Here is a 7,257-nt window from a genome sequence, read left to right as displayed (position 1 = left end):
ATATAGGTTTTAACTTCTATTTAAAGACCTAATTCTCAGTGGTTTCAGTGGAAAGAAGGTAATTTAAACAGGATTTAGATGTTTAATTCCCTTAAGGACGTAAGCCTTTGTCTTTCCATGGTAGATAGTTCATCACTGCTTTCCAGACAGTTAAGTGTTGACTGTTTTAGCTTTTGGCTCTTTATGCTCTGTGAAAGTTAGTCACTAATTATAATCCAAAAGTTCTAAGAGAAATTTGGATCATTATCAACTATATTTAGTGATCTGCTTTTACAGTGATAATAATGCCACCATTAAAAAGAAAAAAAAAAAAAAAAGCAAAACAAAAATATCATAATGTCTGAACGCTGGTGAATAGAGCTAAGAAACCCATATGAAACTTCATTGTGTTTCATTTGTATGCTGCCACTTAGCACATCTTTTGAACATTCATGAAAGCTATCTGAAATATATATATATATAGAGAGAGAGAGCTTTGGACTTTATAGACGTAAAATAATTAAGAAGACTCTTACTGAACATATTGGGTTTTGAATTAGGACCATGCTAGAACTACTTCCTATGCAACAGGAAAAGTTTCCTGATATTTAACATGGTTGAATCCCCTGAGTGTAGTCATTTAAGAAATTGGTTACCAATGGAGTTACTCTAATCCCACTTAAGGAGCTTCTCACTTAAGCAGTTCTGATTCTTCTTTACAGTGGGGTCATCTTGGTAGATTCTACTTAAAAACAAGCTTAGAGAAACAGGGAAGACAAAGGTCTCTGAAGGCTACTTAAATAGTTCAGAATCAGATTTTCACCTCAAGGAAAATGATACCAGCCTGGCTGCAGTTCATTTCAAGTACGTCCTCATAAATGCTGTACAATTAACAGTTCCCTTTGCTAGACTGAGCAATCTCCCACGTGAACAAACATTTTGCTGTTTACATACTGGAGCTGAGACAGCCTCTGTTTCAGGGCTCTCAGTAAGGTTTTCTGTATTGCACCTTTTCTGGTTTCACCACCACATCTTCTGATGTGAATCCTTCCTCACCAAATGCAGTCAGATTAATTATTCTGTGATACTACTGCATTTTTGAAGTGGTTTTCCCCTTTTTATTCCTTTTAACTACTAGGTTTCTTTCTCATTTGCATATGTCAGTCTTTGCCTCATTTGCTTAATTAAGAGTAAAGTTCTGCTCTACTAATGAGAACAAAGCCTAATTCCTACATAGCCTGTTAATGTAGAATGGAGAAACTGTGTTATGCTTCTAATTCTTGGAAAATAATCTAACTTCCAGTACAGGATTAATATTAATGTTAGAACGAAAAACCTTTTCATGCCTCAAGATATAAGTATTTCTTACATTATTAACTATGCTATAGGAACCTTAATTACATACAAGCTACCACCAGAAAGCCGAAGATCAACACTTTCAATCTTGGGTGCCTCAAGGCAATTACTTTAAGCTGTTCCTATTATAGGTCTGATTTTTATGGTGCTACACACATACCCCCCCCCCCCCCCATGAATGGAGGTGAAGGAACATGAATGCATTCAGTACACTTGAAAATGAGGTCACCTGATTTAGAAGCCTAACTGCATTCACATTCAGCTTTGACAATTTTAGTTTGGATTCATGTTGCTAAAAATGAGAGAACACCAAATCCAGACAAGTACACTGAATGGCATGGGAGAGCTACTACGTCTTGGAGAGCTATATCTTACAGTGTGCAGTGTCACACTGCAGAATTATTTTGGCTTTTACCAGTGGTATTAGTGGTATGCTACAGGGAGCAGAGACTAGGCCACCAGCAAAATGTGACAACTATAAATGGAGTGGGTGGCCAGTAATCAGAGCCAACATGTAGGAAGAGTACCATGAATCAAAATAAAATACTGATGTTGAATTTGAATGCCACATATGGCATCAAGAGCATCAGCAAATGAAGCACTATAAAGGACACCGTCTAACTATTAAGGGTGTCCTGGGTACATGAGTGTCATCTGGATGCCAATGCAGTTCAAAAAAAAAAAAAAAAAAAATCCTTATTTGGCCATAATACACATTTCTTTTTGGAAATAGCTACTCTTCCTATGATCAGAAATTTCAAGGATTTACGTCTCCAATGTCCTTCCACATTTCTAGCCATGTTGATAACAGCACTGCAACTAAATATTTCAACTTTTCTTGTCACACCAGATCAACGATGAACACTCAGGAAGGAATAGCTTTTGTTTGCAGCTGTGTATAACTACAGACAGCATGTAATACATATCTGGGAGAAACAAAAGCTTGCCTCTTTCAGAAGCTATGTGTTTCTTTTGTTGTTAGGAGTAATACAGGTACAGCTTCTCTTATGTGGCAGTAGGCATGGAAACATTGCTGACACTGGAATACCTGCATCATAGCAGTCATTGTAACAAATGTACAATGTGCTCCATTGCACGGTAACTCTGTCCCATGATCCCAGATGTAGTAAAGATCCTTTTTTAAACCACTTAAGCTGGTTAGGAAGAGAGGAGCTTTAACTGCTCGACAATTTTGGCCATTGTAAATTGCCTCATTTAATTTGGTTTAAGGCAGTTGTGAAATACAGAGATATAAATACATATGGTTTCCCAAGTCTTCATTACAAAAGATTGTTATCTCATCTGTTTCAGTCTGTATAAATGTAAATAGACTAAAATAAAGTAGCCCATAACCTATATCATGTTACAGGAAGTAGTCAAATCTATATGCTCAAAGACATAAAACTTCTGCAATACAGTCAACTGATGTTTTTTATGTTAGAATTTACACCTGCTTCCAGCTGGTGTATACTTTAGGCCCCAAATCAGGAAAGCAATTGTTTTTTTTCTTCTTTGAGGCAATTAGAATACTATTTTGATGTATATATAATCTGTTATATATACCTGTTATCTTTTTAAATCACTGCATTCAGCTAAGCCCTTTGACTCAGCCTGTGGCTGAGAATTCCATGGGTTAATTCTACAATACTCCTTCTATCATTTCTAAATCAATTGCCTTTTAATTTCAATGACTGCCCTCTTAAGAGGGTGAAAAGGATCTAATTGCCTCCCTATGGACCACTTGTAACTGCACAGCCCTCTGAAATTCACTTTTTAACTCCTGTGCTGGATTTCTGTGTAATTTAACTTGATCACGTATCAAAATGCCTTCCTTCTCCCCGGCTGAAAATTATTTTGTCATCTCTTCAGGTTCTCTCTGATAAATTTTCTGACAGGATGTCCAAAACAGAATGCTGTGTTACTGGTGAAAACACAGACTACATCGATAAAACTTTTTTTTTTTTTTTTTCCTAAGAATTTTAGTTTTCCATACCCTTTTCTCATTCCTTTATGCAGCTGGGGGTATTAGAAACACAACTTTATACATTATTGTCAACGTTACTGAGATCTTCCTCAAAATAAATAAATAAATAAATAAATAAATTCTGTTATTGAGCATATTCACCAGAACTTTGTGTAACAAGATAGTGTTTTTGTATTACTAACAGCTCCAGCTAAATCTGTATTGATGCAAACACAAAGAGGGTTGTGTCTTCAGAAGGGGGACCAACAGCAATATTTTAACAGACAAACCTGCATTTTGGAGCATCTGAGATGCTCTGAACACTAAACTCTGAACACGTTGGAGAAGACTGCAGCACTTTGGCCATTCCAGAAAGGTCCACATATGACCATTTTACTTTTCATCACCTTTGTAGAACTCCTGCAGTTCTTTTCAACTCACAGATCCCAGGGAGACAGATTTTGCAAGCCCTTCGCTAATTGCTACAAATGCCAGCTGGAGCACATGAGGTGCTCAAGTGGTTACTTTCCAAATTGTTTCATTAGAGTTAAACTTTCAGGTTTGCTCGGCTCCGGACAATTTTAAGAACCAGTAAAATAGAGAAATAACCAAGGTTTAGTTCAGTAGCAGTCAAAGCTAACCTAAGTCTGTATTGCTCGTTTCACAACCTTCCCGTCATACATTCCAAATCCCTTGCAGCAGCCCCTGAGCTCATTTAACAGGACTATGAAACAGGCCAGCATTCATTTAACTGAAAACTAACCTGCCAAAAATTTGATATGGTTTAGCTCAGTTCAGGTCTCCAATCTAGGAATGGAAACACACAAGTATCAGAACAATGGATTGGGGAATAAGCTGAGGCCCAACAGGGAAACAACAGTTTAAATTTTTATATATTGCATGATCAAGTGGCTACATACATATATATATAAATAACAACTGAAACTATTGTAGTTTTTAGCTTTCAGTGTATTTCAGGGTATCACAGTCAGATAATACTCATCGCAGTCTGTCTTTTTTCATTGACTCTACAACCAGAGTTCTGATATTGATCCCAGAGGAGTCTGTCTGGAATAAAAAATCAGTATTTCTTAGGGAAAAAAAAACAGACTATTAGACTATTTTTCTGATATTTGCAACAAATATTGTATTAACTAATACATAAAGCACTGACATCTGGCATTTTAAATTTTTGTTATAATAGCAGCAGGTATGATCCGTAATGCTAATTCTCATTTCAACCTCTGGGTTTCTTTTCTGTGACGGGGAGCAGTTTCCACCATTTATACCTCAGGAAATGGCGATAAACCAGCTGCAGCCTGGGGAAAAAAAAAAAAAAAACACAGCACAAAGAACTATTTCATTTAACATTCTTTTTCGAAAAGCTGATGGCCACTCAGCATCACACAAAACTTGTGTATAAATGCAATGCTATGCTAAGTGATGTGGAAATACCAAAGGACTGTGAAATACTTTCTAAAGAGCTATTAACGTGTGCCTGAGGCTATACTGCTGAGCTGCAAATTTAAGGGGCGTGTTTGCATCAGTATTCAAGTCATATTTGTTAGTGAGTAAACGAGAAAGGTAAATAGTGCCAAAAACATCTGAAAAGTTCCTATGCATTTTAGAAATTCCCTGCATTGAGCCATACAGCAGCACTATCACTGACTTTTTATTACTTTCTTAGCTAAAAGCCTGAAGTCCAGCCTTAGATCCACATATCTTCCTCACACAATGTTGTCATTTATGCATATTGTTACCCTAATGCTGGCCCACAGCCTCCAGCATAACATTAGTATTCAACCATAAATACGTGAATAACATCTCTGATATCACATGCCTAATGGCAAACACCTACATGCCTGGAGAAGTGAGGCAGTAGGTTACAAGCCTTCTGGAACATAAATTTATCATTACATATTTTACAACCCACTGTATGTATCTGTGACCAACTAAATAATAATATTCAACTATTCTCTAAAGCAACCTAATATGATGTCCCCATCATCACTATGTGATGAATGCTATGTGGATGAAGCACAGTATAGCAGGTGACACATTTACGCTCTTGAAAAAGACATAGCAAAACCTTGCTTTCCAAAACACTCAGAGAAATACTAACACGTGCCAAGCTTAAGCCCAGGGGCGGCAGACTTTTCTGGCACATTTAGTTTGGTTGACTGAAGCACTAGCTGCCCACCCTTCTGCCAAAGACCACCATCTCTACAGCTATACTGATGTAAACTGACAGTGGCAGATTCCCACATTTAATGGAAGAGCCAAAGGACAGCTGGAACAGTAACATCTTCAACTATTCCAAATAAACCTGTAACCAAACTTGTATCAACCGTAGTTCTCCAAGAGGCTGAGGCACTTGCATCTCCAGATAAATAGAAATCTCCTTTATAAAAATCCCGAGACTCTGCCAAAGTATAAGGATGGTTGTGAAAATGCAAAAAAAAAATTTGCTAAGGCCAGGTAAAAGTTATTAATGTGTTAACCAAGTTACCAAAAATAAGTCTTTACAGTGAAAAAAGTAACCTCTTCTTCAATGTCATCCCATACGACAAGCTGAAAAAATGGAAGCTCCAGACTTGCCGTGCTGAGCCTCACTAGTCTACTTCAGATTTTAATTTCTAGCCCCTTAAATAATATACTAATCTTAAAAAAAAAATTAAAAAAAATCAGTTCTGAAAATCTGACCCTACACTTTTCACAAGTCCCCACAGGCATACTTGCTGCTTTCAGACCTAGACCATTATTTATGAGGTCATTGATTTAAGAAATTACAAATGCAATTCCTGCAGGGAGAGGTTGTTTTTTTTTTTTTTTTTTTTTTTTTTTTTTTTTTTGGGAATGAATGTAGTTTAAAAAAATGTAAACATAGAAATATTAGGGTTGGAAAAGACCTCCAGGATCATCCCATCCAACCATCCCCCTACCACCAATGTCACCACTAAACCCAAGCACCATGTCATCGTTTTGGGCATGTAAGGTTTTACTCATGTACACAAGATATAACACAGCTTTGATGCACAAAAACACTTTATTGCAAATGCAGAATTTTTATCTTGTATTCATTGTCTAATATTGGCATAATAAAAAAGGTATAGCTTCATTTACTTATTTATTAACAACAACAAAAATGAACACATCAAAAAAAAAATGTCGTCATATGGATAATTTGATTTTTACTAGGCATTCATTTAAAGGAAAAGTAATGTAAGGAAACGAGACACAACAAGGGAAAAACCCTGTGCTAGGTCACTTTATGAATGACGCAAGTTAGTGACAAAAGCACAAAACAGCACCCATTTCAGGAGCTTCTGCCAATTAGCTATAAATTCTTCACCTCGCTGTATAACGAAGAACTGATGGTATGCTCAGGATGTATACTTATAATATTGGAAGGAGAGAAAAATATTTTTTTCCTAAGTTATAAAGGAGCGGTGAAGGTGGTACATGTTTCTCCTTACTACTTGTTTTTAAGCGGATACCTGGTACTACCTCATGGTAAGATGTGAGATAAACTATCAGTTTACTAAGCACCTGAGCAATATCTGGACTTGAATGTCATAAAATAGCATGAAACTACAAGAAAATACCCTGGCTATTAACAATTACAGCGTAACTATAAGCTTCAGAGGGATGAGACAGGACTGATCTTTGACAAAATACTGACTGCAGGCAGGACGCGGCTTCTTAACGCCACCGCAAAAGGAAACCAAGGGCCAGACACCTTCACAGCCCGTGTGGCAGGAGGTAACCACAGCCGGCTCCATCCCTACGCACCACCATGGCTGTTTGCAAACCCAAAGGAAGGCTCTGTGCTCTGCATAACTTCTGACCAACACCCGGTGTGCCCTCAGTCGCTGTTACTGGGACAAATACTCCCTAGGTGCCATGTTTAACCACACATCACGAAGCAGAGGCCCATGTGGCATGGCGAGGGGAGCCGC

This window comes from Aythya ferina (genome assembly GCF_964211825.1).
Source record: "Aythya ferina genome assembly, chromosome: 4".
NCBI lineage: Eukaryota > Metazoa > Chordata > Aves > Anseriformes > Anatidae > Aythya > Aythya ferina.
Note: the sequence above shows the minus strand (reverse complement) of the source record.